Consider the following 13,679-nt stretch of genomic DNA (forward strand, 5'->3'; position numbering starts at 1 on the left):
CTCCATTGTAGGAAACTCTACGAAGTACATCCCTCTTTAAGCTTTTTCTGCTCCCCAGTGCACCCCTCATCCCAGTTTCCCTGAGACCTTAAACACTCAGATTGTTAACCTTACTAAATCTGTTATCTGTTGGCTCTTTAAGAGAGTTCCAAGAGCTGATCCCCAGTCCTCTCCTCAGTAGGTACCAAGTCATTCTACTGCACACTAGATGACCTAACCATTTTTGATGGCTGAGTGTACCTTTAATGAGGTCCAGATCTGTTTGTCTAAGTGTTTTTGGACATCTCCACCTGAACCTCATTATGACCTGTCCAACTCAGACCTCAGATATGCTCATAAGTCCACAAAATTTGCTGCTTCTCCTCGGCTCCTTATCTTCTTTGATAATGTCATCACCACTCACCCAAGTCCAGAACCAGGAACCTGGGAGTAATCCTCCATGTTACTCCCTCACTGCTGTAAATACCCTCCCTACCCTTTCTAACTTTGTCATGTTGATTATATTTACTGGATGCCCTTTCCTCTATTTCTAGAGGGAATCCACTGCCTCACCTGGGTCACTTATTCATTAGGCCAATATTTACTGAGCACTTTGCCATGTTCCAGGCATTGTTTGAGATACTCAGGATACAGTGGTGAACCAAAGTGCAAGGTTCCCGAATGGGGTGAGACAAACAGTATACGAGTAAACTAATAAATGAACAAGAGTATTCAGGGGGTGATAAGTGCTATAAAGATAAAAAACAAAAAACAAAATAAACAACAAAAACCAATAGGGAAACCTGTAAGAACTTCCTAAATTATTGTGTATCTCTTCACCTCAAGTCCTCCCCACCCACACCCCGTATCTTATCCTTTTTATTCTCGAAGAGGGAATGGCCCTGATACTTTCACCTGGAATTTAATTTCATTCCCCTTCATCTGTCATGCCTTCCCTCTATATTATAGCTGCCTGAATATGAACCCCTCAACTAGAAGATAAGCTACTTTGAGGGCAGGGATCATACCTTATACATCTTCATGCCTCCACAGTGTGTTGGCTCAGAATAGGTGCTCACAAAATGAGTGTTAAATGGGAAGTTCCCGGACACCAGAGTCAGGTTGCCACAAAAGCATCTCCAGCCCAAATCAGAATGGGAAGGTCAGTGAACTTAGCTGTTAGAGTGTACTGGCAGTGGTATGTCACGGCAGGGTGGGGTGATGAATGAGATCACCTCCTTTGGTCCCTTCCGGGCCTGGGCTTCCATGATGCTGTGCCCCTTGAGTGGCAGTAGTTGCTTCATAAACACTATTTTACTTGATAGTGCCAAGTACATGTGGACAATTCAAAAGTACTCTTTGTTTCTGATGATGAGCTTTAAACCTAGAGCATTCTGGGTAAATTGCCAGGATAGGCCCTGCAGGAGAAGGTTGCAGTTGCCACTTCACTTTGTATTTCCAGGCCCTTGGGTATTGCACCCCAACAGGGAGCGAGATGTTGCCAGTTCCGTCATAGTCATTGTAATTAAATCCAAGTTCTGGCAAAGGGCAGTGCGTAATTATGAAGTATTATTATGGTTTTTATCATTATTAGGCACCCAGCTGCCCAGCCCAGGAAACCACAGTAGTAAAACACTGAGAAGCCAAGCTCCTCTCCCAGCTGGCATGAATCAAGACCAGGTGTATTGGCACCGGTCTTGCAGCTCCACTCGTCAAGATGAGACCTTCCGTCCCCTCTTTTTGGCAAGATAAAAATTTAAATGAATGGAAAGAGGAAATGTGAGGGACCTTTGCCACCACCTCTGAATCAATTTCTTTTTTTCCCCATCTACCCAGAATGGTCTCATCTATGATTTATTGTGTAAATCTTTTACAACTTTATCCTTGACCTGCTAGCTTCCTAAACATTATCTCACAACGTCTACTGAAGATATATTAGGGTGGGATATAAAGAGCAGAAAACTGTTTCTACTTTCAGAAAATTTATGATATGGTCTAATTCAGAAAGTATAGTTAGGCTTAACAAGACATCTGCCTTCTGTTGAGCACCTACTCAATACCAAACTGGGCACTTTCAGATGTGCTCTCTGACTTAATTCCTTCCACCCTGCAAAGTGGGTTTCGTTATCCTCATTTTCATCAAGGTATCAAAGACTTAGTAAATAACAGAACTGTGATTCCAACAGAAATATACAGATTTGGTGATTATACTCATGGTGGATGTGTCCACACTGGTGGATGAATATAGGTGTCAGATTTCACCTCTTTCTACCAAATTAAAAAAAAAAAATTTTTTTTTTTTTTTTGTACAAAGTAGATTTTAAGTTGAGCACTTTAAGGACAATTCAGAAGTGATGCTGAGGGAATGGTGCCAAATGAAGAAGCCAAATTGGCCATAAGTCTAAGATCAATCAATAAGGAGAGATTTCTTGTTCAGCAATGTCATATTGTATTCTTCAAGTACTTTTATTGTCTCAGCTACTCCAAATACGGAAGTCAACCCCGGTCGTACAAGGGTGGGCTGATGAGAGAGGAGGGTATTTTAGGTAGGGAATATGGATTTGAATGGAGAACTCCGAAATGGCCGATAAGTTGGCATATCTAGTACTGGCTTCTGGAACAGCCAGTGTGTTGTACAAGGCAGTTTGCCTTTATATTTAGCGCTGTTTTTTTTTTTTTTTAAGGGATCGAAGATTTCAATAAAATCTTTGAGACCTGTATGCCCTTGTAACCACTACCATAATCGTGAAATAGAACATTTCCATCATCCCTAGAAGTTCTTTCTTGCCCCTTTTCCATAGGGATTTTAATACAGTTTGCATTTTGATGACTCTAAAGTTTAGATCTCCAGCTTCAATCTTGCTTTTTAAGTCTAGGCCCATATTTTTAGCTACCTTTGACATATCTACCTGGATGTTGCAAACAAGCACCTCAAACCAAACATGACTGAAAGATAAAGCAGACAGTGCTTATTTTTGCTACAAGAAAACCCCATCTCCAATTCCCTTCTGAAATCATTTTTCTGTATTCTTCAATTTGGTTGAGATAATCATCTACCAAGTCACATAAGCTAGAAATTTTTAAAAATAATCTTTACTCCTCCCTCTCTTACACCTCCCCAGGAGTGAGTCTTACTCACACAAACATTTTTAAATCAGTCCTTTGCATTTCCAGTATCCTCATTCAGATACTTACCCTGCTTGCGCGATCACCAAAAAACTCCTAACTTATTTGTTCATGCTCCAATTCATCCACCAATCTGCCACTTTAATTTTGTTTTGAAAACCCAGATCTGACTGTTTCAATCCTTTGCTTTCAGGGACTGCCTAACTGCATAAAAATGGCACTGAAAATCTTTAACAATATGGTCCAACTTCCCCATCTGGACTTCTCTGCTCTTTGCCACATTTTCATTCCACTGTGCTTTTCATCAGATATGATTCTGAAACGTGCCTCGTCCTCCACCTGAAAACTCCTGCTTACCTTTCATAGCCCCATTTATATGACTTTTCTTCATGAAACCTTCCCAGACAGCTCCAGATAAAAATAGTCTCTCTCTTTTACACTTGACCTCCCATACCATGTTGCACATGTATTTATCACACTGAATAGACCGAGTGGTGAAATAGAAGAGAGCTGAGTCAGAAGATCTGAGTCTGACTTAAAAATCTCATTCATTGCTTGCTGTGTTATGCAAAGCAAATGACATAACTTCTCTGAACCTCAATGATTTTATCTGTGAAATGGTAATAACAACTAGAATAATATCCTACTTCATAGGACTCTTGTGATCAAATCATCATAAATGTGAACACGATTTGCAGTAATCAGATAATAGATATTAAAATTACAAAGCTGTATCTTCTCATGGGTTTTGTACTTCTTGAGTACCAAACCAACATCTGCTCATCCACCTGACACAGTGCATGGCCTTCTCGTTGCCTAGATTGGTTTATGATAATTTATCATTTTTGGTAGGATCATATTCTCTCAATTAACTATCAATTCTACTGTCTACAGTGTTTCTTCCAAAGCCAATCAGGACATCCTTATTTCTTTTTATAATTGTTCATTGCTTTTTCAATTAAATAAAAGCTCATTAAAAGGTCTCTAAGGAAATGAAATAAATATTGTATCCACGATTAATGTTAAATGCCTTCATTTATTTAACAGAAACTTTTAAGAGCCATTATGTGCCCAACCCTGTTCTAAGCCCTTGTTATAGGTGGAAAATAAGAAACTTCACAGAACTTACATTATAGTGGGGACAATAAGCACAAACCAACAAGTAAGATGTTAATCTATACAGTTAAAGGTGCCACAAATAGAAGAGCATTGAGGGTGCAGCTGATGTAACTGGAATGGTCAGAGAAGGCCTCTCTGAGAAAGTGTTGTAGAGTATCAGTGATGACAAGGAGGCAGCCATACAAAAAGAAGGGGAAATAGCCTTCCAGGTGAAGGGAAGAGCACAGACAGAGGCCCTGAGGCAGGAGCAAAGTAGATGAAAGGATAAAAGGCGGACTGTGTGGAGTAGAGGAAGTGAGGGGCAGTGGTAGGAGGCTAAGTCAAAGAAGCAGACAGGGGCGGGATCATGTAGGGCTTGGAAGGTCAGGTAAAGAGTTAAATTTTTATTCTAATTGTGATAGGACACCACTGAAGGATTGTAAGTAGGAGTGTGATGTGATGTGATTTAGTTTTTAAAAGATAACCCTAACTGTGAATGGAGAATACATTCTGGGGGTGGTAGGAGAGCAGATTAGAAGGTAGACAAATTGTTTTAGTCCAGAGCAGAGTTGTTGGTGGTCTGGATTAGGGTGGTAGTGCTAAGGATGGTAAAGAGTAGTAGGTTTGGGAGTATGCTTGGCAGTAGGACTGACAAGTCTTACTGATGGATTTAATGACACCAATTGGGGGAAAAACATTAAAGATGGTTCAGGAGTATAATCTAAGCCAAGCCATTAGGTGGATGAAAGCTCAGTTTACTGAGTCCACAGGGCACCTGTGGAGACTCCTTGCTAGGCTCTGAGAATACAAAGCTCAGTGAATAAGACAAAGTCCTTGGCCTCAAAAAGCTCACAGTCTCGTGGAGAGGACTGCCTCCCACCCCAGGAGGACTTCTGTAGGAGGTTTTAAGCACAATTACAGAGCCATGGAGAGGTTATGAAAGCATCAAGGACTGCCCTAGCCCAGTCTAGCCAAGTGAGCCAGGAGTCCTGTCTTCTTGGGAAAATTACCAGGGGACTTTCTCAACACTTGTGAGTATGTGCAGTAATCCTCACTCCAGTTTAGCTGAGCTCTTTATGAATGAAGTATAATAGCTGTCCACAGCATCTTCCAGGATCTCTGATTTGTAACTTCTTTTAAGAGGAGAGGAAAGAGATACAGAAGAAGAGTAAGGATGCTAAAGATTGGGCCGAGAGGCAAGATGTTTAGCTAACAAGTATGAGAGTCCATACGGTCTAGGCTTCTGCTGTGCAGCCCCCTACTCAAACCTACCAACAGTATGCCCTTGGTTGAGGATAGATTCAGGATGTTTTGTTTGGTTTTGTTTTGATTTTAATTGCAACTGCAGCTTTTATGAAATGACTGTATGACTCCCGAATGACTTTTCTCAAGCTTGTTTTCATTTTGGTATTTATTTAATAACTTCTGTTTGACCAACTGACACATTCACATTTCAAAAATCCAAAGAAGAAGGTATGTAATGAATAGTCTTCTCTTTTCCTGCGTGCCCCCAGTTCGCTACCCCCACCCACCCTGGTAGGTACAGATGACTATCCTGATTTTTCTACGTATCCTTCTAGTGTTTCTTCATGCAGATACAAGCAATTCTTACATTTCTTCTCTTCCTGCTTCTTACACAAGAGGTGGCCTACTTTATCCTCTGATCTGGATCTTGTTTTTCCCTCTAACAATGTATCTTGGAGATCGTTCCTATCAGTACTAGGAGAGCTTCCTCATTCTTTTAAACAGCTGCATGGCATTACACTGCAAGATCTGTCATAGTTGATTTAACTATTCCCCTATTGATGAATCCTTGGGCTGTGCCCAATCTTTGCTATATATTACAAACAGTGCTATAATGGATAACCCAGCACATATGTCTACAGGTATAGCCTTAGGATAAATCCTCAGGAGTCTTACAAATACTTTAATAAAATGTTCTAAAAGAATGTTCTGAGATAGTGTGACTGGGTTGCCAAATTAGAACCTCAGCTTTCCAGGCATTAATTCTCACATTCCATCAAGAGTAGTTCCTCATTCTTCAGCCTGTAAATTGTATCTTTGTATTTTTCCCAATAAGGAATTTAAAAAATATTTAATTGGCCTCTCCTACAACCAACAATAGTTGGCATGATATTTTAAAAAAGAAGAAAAAAGACTAAAATTTGGTTGGATTGTGCTCCAGTTAGTGAATTGCAAGCTCTAGAAAATGCTTGAGTTTTCTTAAATTTTTAATGTTTATTTTTGAGACAGAGAGTGCGAGCAAGGGAGGGGCAGAGAGAAAGATGGAGACCCAGAATCCAAAGCAGGCTCCAGACTCTAGGCTGTCAGCACAGAGCCCCATGTGGGGTTCGAACACACAAACTGTGAGATCATGACTTGAGCTGAAGTCAGATGCTTAACTGACTGGGCCACCCAGGTGAATTTTCTTAATTCAACACACAGAAGCATCTGTAGAATGAGGTCTCAGATGGGGATGATAGGTTTGGAGTTGAGAACTTGCAAGATGTACCCTGCTTCAACCAGCATTTAGTGCTATCCCAGCTTTAGGGCCAAATACTCCTTGGCCATTTTTTATTGGCATCTTTTTCTTTTCTTTTCTTTTTAAATTAATCTTTATTTTTGTGACAGAGAGAGAGAGAGAGAGAGAGAGAGCGAGCAGGGAGGGGCAGAAAGAGAGGGAGACAGAATCTGAAGCAGGCTCCAGGGTCTGAGCTGAAAGCACAGATCCTGATACAGTCTCGAACTCATGAACCATGAGATCATGACCTGAGCTGATGTTGGACGCTTAACTGACTGAGCCACCCAGGCTCCCCTACCATCTCTTTTCATTTCTCTTAGTAATTCTTCATTTTTCCATAGTTGCTTTTGGAAAATATGTTTAAGGTCTTGGTGAAACATATAGGCTTTGGTAAATGTGCTTTATAACTAAGCCATCTAAAGTAAGTATGCTGTTTTTATAATACCCCCACCCCCCGCAAGACTTTTTTCTTATTTATTATATTCCAGGTATATGAGACCAGGATGGAAAAATCCTAGGGCACTTAATCTACCTGAAATCTTTGGGAGAACATATATAGATGCAGAAATATGCACGAGTGATGTGGGCTTTAAAAAAAACAACAACCCATATATATATCTGAAGAAATTAGACTACCGTATTACTATCATTATTAGAAAATAAAATTATTTTTCCACGTAGTGCTTCTCTTTAGTTTGGTTCCATGTATGTGGAGGTGTTTTATTTTTGTATAATATAGCATGAGAGAGAGTGTTAAAAATAAACCATGAAGTTGACAAGTTACAGCAAATAGCCATCCAGAAAGCTTTTCTTAACTCTAAAGCTCTTTCCCTTAGGAATGACAAAACCTACAAATTGTAGAACTGTCTAGTCTCTGTGAAGAGCACCTAGCTCCAGCTCTAGTTGAAATTATCTTACATTTTTAAAATGTCTCACATAAAAATTCTACAGTCTTCCTTTTGGCCATTACTTTTTCCCCTTAGCTGGTAAGACGTGGGGTCTCTCTTTTAGATGTAATCAGAACTATTCCTCCCTCCCCATCCTGCCACTGCTGTAGCCTCTTCTTCTTCTTCCTTTCCTCCTCCTCATTCTTTTTTCTTCTCTTCACATTTATTCTTCCATAAGAAAGTTATGACAGTTGTCAACTTTTAAAAACTTCTGTTTGGATTTTGGTTGGCGTTGAGTTTTCCAGGTAGACAATTGTATCATCTCTAAATAATAGTAAATCTCATTCATATCTTTGTTCCTTTTGTATCAGCAGAATTCCTTCTTAAGTGAAAAATAATACTTGCTGACATTATTTGTGCATCTGATCCCTGAGTATCTGTACAGAACATCCATTCAACTAACCACCCTCTCATTTTGTTCTGGGGACTATGGTCTTCCCTTACTCTTAGTCCCTGGGCTTGGGGAAAAGAATGATGTCTCCACCCTCCTGCTTCAGAAGTGTAACATATGACCTTAGTCTAGGTCATCTAGTATATCCTATTCCTCTGACCACAGTAATCCATTCTAGACTTACTAGAAAGTTGGTTCTGAATTTGAACCTAGAGGCAAGTACTCCATGGAGTGGCTTGCATCCATATTGGCTACATGAAGAGACACCTTGCCCAAGAATGAAGCCAATATTGAATATGCTGAATTGAGAAATGGAGAGAGAGAGAAATGAAGTCCTAGGTCACCCTGTTTGAACCTTAGAGCAAGCTTCACCTGAACCAGAACCTCTAAATTATTCAGTTACGTGAACCAATAAATTTACCTTTTAAATTAAGTTAGTTTGGATTACATTTTTCATCTTTGGCATGCAAAGGATTTTTAGTTGATGCAATATCTTCTAACAAAATTAGGCAAATTAAACTCCTGTTGTTTCCATGGTTTGACAGATTACATGATTTCCCCAGCTAATTCTCAGATTCCTGAGAATCTCGCACTTGGAGTGACTCTACCGTTGCAGCATACCCTTCTAAATACCAAGCCAGAGTCCTCCTCCCCTTCCCCCAAGGACTCCTCCAGTTCTGTACTTAAACCCAGCCCACTGGTGAAGTTAAAGAAGGAAGGGAACAGATGGCAACCTGATTCATACTGCTTTTATAGGGAATTAAGCCAATTTATTTGGGGGGTCAATTTCAGTTCAGTTTCAGCAATGAATGAAGTTGTTTGAATCCATTTTTGGTTCAGGTCTATAATCATCTGCAGTAATCCCAATTCTTCACATGGGAAAAATACTTGGGGGGGGTGGTTAATGTTTGTTCCAGTTTGAGAAAACTATGTAACACGGAATCAAGTTGCACCTGTCTTATTAGGCCTTCTGTGCTAAAAGAGGTAGCATATGGGCAGGACAGGGAGGCGATTAATAGTATACTTAATACTAAAATAATCAGCCTAGACTGTATCCATAATAAGCAGCGTTATAAAATCTACTCTTTGGATTTGCTTTTAATATTTCCAGTCCACATCACAGCACACTTTGAAATGTCATATCACATAGTATTGGCCAAATTATTAGAATATAGTTTGAAACATTTTGCCTCTTTTAGAGGAACATGCATTTTATAGGTAAAACATTTATGGTCTCTGTTTGAAAATTATTTCTGATTAGACTGATATTCTGTCAGTATCTTGAGGTGCTAAAACTCAGTGAGCAGTTTTCTGGAAAAATGTTATTGAAAACCTAGACTCAGCATAGGGAATGTAGTCAATGTATAGTAATAGCGGTGTATGGTGACAGATGGTAGCTACACTTGTGGGGAGCACAGCATAATGTATAAACTTGTCAAATCACTGTGTTGCACACCTGAAACTAATATAACATTGTGCATCAACTATACTTCAATTAAAAAAAATCTAGGCTCAGAATAGTCACAGGACCATTTTTCAATTGCTTCAGGTAATCTAATGGATATGTTCTGATAGGAAACATTTTTTGTTTCATTGCTTCCATAATAAATACATATATATTTATATGTAATACATAAAAATAACTAAATAAGTGAGATTTCACAACACAAAATGTTCAGCTTGTTCCAAAATATTTTTTTGTTAGTTGATTGTATGCAAACAAAAAGAATGACAGATGCCATCCGTATACAATTTATGAAGACACCTCTTGCTTCTGCATGTGTAAGGAGGACATCGGATTTGACAAGGTGCAAAGAGATGTCTTACAGATGGTACACACGAGGCCCATGAGGACAGGTCTTCCCAAACAAATGGAGCTGTGAAAGCAGTTGTCATGTGCACGTCTGTCACACCTGTTCTACAGAGAAATTCCCACTTGTAAATGTGGTCTTCAAAATCAGAGCCCAAGGCTGGCTGAGCTTAGTTTAGTTTTCGATTAGTTTGAGAGAGACTACAACTACTAAAATGGATTTCATATCTTTCTGTGACTCTTCTCTGACTTATACATTTCACTGACATTGTGTTTTTTAACGTTAAAGCTTAAGATTAAAATTCTTTTACTTGGTCCTCAAAGAAATAGCCGTAATTTATCTTATAACATTAAATTCATTGGCAATGTGCTTTGGAGGGAATAATTTGTGTTCTGCAAAAGGGCTTGGATATACAGAATTTCAATGGTTCAAATGATGTAATTTTCTATAATATTTAGCCTGCCATTTTTAGTTTGGTATTTGTATAATAGGAGATTTCGAAGAAAAAGCTAAAGAGAGGCTAATTTGCTTGGTTAGTGCTTCTGTTCTTTTGTTCTTTTAGAATCTAAAATTAACCAACATCTGCAGTGTCAACAAGGACTCCATATGGCATTCAAGTTTGTACTTTTCCTAAATAATGCATTTGAGGCAATATAATCTGAGAGGAATTCTGAGGTGATAATGAGTAGAATTGTATATACCACTTTACGGTTTCAAAGTGATTTAACAACTAGGACCTTGTTTGGTCCTCACAATGATGTTAAGAGGCAAGGAGATCAGGTGTTTCTTATTTTTGTTGAACAGATGAGAAGATCAAGGTCCAAAGTATTGGGGAGAAATGGCTGTAATCACAAACCTGGTGAGTAGCAGGATGAGAAGGAAACCCAAGCCATCTGGTATCTAATCCAGTGCCCTCTCTACCATATTACTAGGACCACATTATTGACACCCCATGTTAAAATAGCACATTTCCAAAATAATAGACTCCATAACTCTGTAGGAAAATAAAAAGAACTTAATACTAGAAAGTAAATAACAAACATGCGTATTTGGTTTTCCAGAGTTTAATGGATTTCGTTTGTTCAGTTAACAGATGATTTCCACAGACGTTCTTGTACTTACTCTTGTGATTTCTTATTTTACCTACAAAAAAAAAAAAAAGAGTTTCTGCCAAAATGCTTTGTTTCCTTGCAAAATCATACCTCATAAATCTTTGTCATATCTAGAAAATCTAAAAACTTCTCCTATAAGAGGTGTTGCAGCTGAGAGTGTTTTCTTCACAGTAATACATTATAATTTAAGTCTACCTGAGTTTTGAAACATTTCATTTCATCTCAAACTTCTGTAAATTTCTGCAGCGTAGCAATCATTCAGAATTTCTGGGATAAGAAAAAAAGTAGGTTCAAGTAAAAGAATGTATTAGAAACATAGCTTGTGACTGATACACAGGCATAAATTTAGCAGGAACCCATTTTTGAAAGTGTAAATAATGTTGTTGCCAATCCATATTTTATAGAAATTTCTAGCTCTGTAATATTACCATTTCTACTTAAAAATGCAGAGAAATTCAGTTGCTTCCATTTCTTGAAAGTTTGAGGCTTAAAAATTATGAATGCCGGCATTCTTGAAGAGGAACACTGTGAGTTTGTAATATCGAAAAGGTACTGGTGTTCTTTTACATTGACAGGCAGATATATTTCCCACAAGTGGAAACACAGGCCTATCCTGGCATAAGGAGAAGCCAGCAAGAATTTTAATCAGGATTTGGCTCAGTCTGCGCTGGTTCTGACTTCACAAAAGTGCATCTTTAGGAAGCACCTTCCACCAAGTGGAAAGCTGGCAAGACACAGCATGAGAGGTTGCTGACACCAAAGCAAGCAAAGCTCACTGAAAACTTAAAATTTTTCCTCCCCGTTAGTTGTTTGGATATGTCTCAAAGAACTACAAACAAAAAAGCAATCTTTAAAATTGATATTGTCCAAAACTCTAATATCCTACCTACTCTGTGTCCAGGATTAGTGGAAATACACCAAACATTTTTGAAAAGGTCATCTAACCTAAGTAGAAGAATATTGTCTTTCCATGCATGAGCATACTTGGACATGGGAGCTGTGAAAAAGAGATACAGGGAGAAAAGGACAAGGGAAACACTATGCAATGTACTTTGCTGGAAACGAGTAATCGGGAGGATTGGGGGGAGTTACGGAATTTGGGTAGGAAAGCCTTAGAGATGGGAGGGTTAAATCATTGGAGTTGGCAATAACTCCATCTGGCTAGATAGGGGAGTCTAGAGGGAGGGGCCCAAGGGTGCTAGAAGACCGTACTTGTGATGGTAGTGCTCAGAGTTAATCTGACTGCGGAGAAATGGCATTGCAGAGGCAGGGAGAGAAGGCAACAGCATGAGGAAGGGAAGTGCCCGAGGGACCACGAGAAACCCAACTGCAGTTCTTTTTGTTTATTCAGTCAGATCCAGTTTTTTCCTACTTCCTCGTCTCCACACCTCTGCCCCTCCCCACCCCCACCCCTGCAAGAAAAATCCGTGTTCACTGGCCCAAGTTTCTTTAACTTAGTCCTCCTTCATCCCCTGAATGATTTGTGGGGCCTGGGGCTGGTAATCATTATTTAGCAGTGACTTCAGCATTAATCAATTAGAACTGGAATGATATAACTTTGTTCCCACTCAGCCCACTCACAACCACAACCTTTTTGTGCTACAGAGAAGTAACGTGGTCCCTTGGCTATCTTGCTGCTGATTAACGGACTGTTGGAAGGGCCAGTACAACTCCCACAATAGTCTAATGCTTTCCTGCCAGATTGGCCTAAAAAAAAAAAGGCAGCTGATCGTGTCAAACCACGTTAGCCAATACCTGTATTGTCTGTCTGAATTATAAAGCACAACAGTACATCTTGTTCTCTGCAGTTCATTATTAGAAGAAAGAACATGAGGAAGTATTAGACCATGCCTGTATCATATGAGACAGCTGGACAATCTTGCTCACTCCCGCACTGCCCACTGGAACATGTCATCTGCACATTGATACAGTGATGATGACTCTTAAAATTACATACAATAGCACTCTCTCCTCTCCTCCTTGCCTAGATGCAGTTGAACAGTGACTTTCAGAGACGGTGGGAGGATATGGCCTTGCCAGCTGATGCCAAGGACCTAAGATTTAAGTACATAAAAATAACTCATTAACCTGCCCCTCCCAAGTCACCCGCTCCACATACATCATTGCCCTAAGAGGAATCAGGTTCCCTAAGGTCATCCTAAGGGTGTCTGTGGAATTTTTGACTTCCTCCCTCCACAGACACCCTTACGCTGGTCTTTTGAGGCCTGCGCACTCCCAGGAAACAAAAGCAAATTTCTCCTGTGTGAAAACATCAAGAGCCAGAAAGAATGGAACACTGCATGATTTATCTCTGAATCCCTCATCCTGCTGGATAATGCCCCAGGGTGGAGTTATTCTTGCTGTCACAAATAATTCAACCCTGAGTGGATCAACATGTTTAAAAGAAGTTTCCAAATATGTCTAAGACTCTAGGTGCAGAAACTCAAAGTGCCAATTAGCAAGGGCAATTTCAAATAGAAGAGAAATTGGAAATTAGAAAAGCAAAGAGGCACGGGCTACAGCAGAAGGAGCCAGCTCTGTCGGTAACTGGTTGTAGGCTGTCAGTCATGATGCCCATGTCTCGGTTTCCTTGACTCCAAAATAGACACTAAGATGAAAGGAATTTGGTGAGAGAAACTTTTGAGAGATGTTGATTTATGTTCTGTCTCTGTATTTTTCCTTTTCTCTCTCCCA

At 39.6% G+C, this 13,679-nt stretch overlaps 1 protein-coding gene and 1 long non-coding RNA gene across 5 annotated transcripts in view; one reads left to right on the forward strand and one right to left on the reverse strand.

Annotated features, from left to right (window-relative positions):
• Positions 1-13,679, reverse strand: part of SOCS5 (suppressor of cytokine signaling 5) — a 129,424-nt gene that overhangs the window by 67,004 nt on the left and 48,741 nt on the right. The gene's annotated exons all lie outside the window — the stretch shown is intronic.
• LOC131485143 (uncharacterized) overlaps positions 1-13,679 on the forward strand; it is a 54,826-nt gene that overhangs the window by 878 nt on the left and 40,269 nt on the right. For all 4 annotated transcript variants that reach the window (XR_009248656.1, XR_009248659.1, XR_009248657.1 and 1 more), the window contains exon 2: positions 10,678-10,732. This is a non-coding gene — a long non-coding RNA (uncharacterized LOC131485143). The remainder of the gene's footprint in view (positions 1-10,677; positions 10,733-13,679) is intronic.

The sequence above is a fragment of the Neofelis nebulosa genome, chromosome 9 (genome assembly GCF_028018385.1).
Source record: "Neofelis nebulosa isolate mNeoNeb1 chromosome 9, mNeoNeb1.pri, whole genome shotgun sequence".
NCBI lineage: Eukaryota > Metazoa > Chordata > Mammalia > Carnivora > Felidae > Neofelis > Neofelis nebulosa.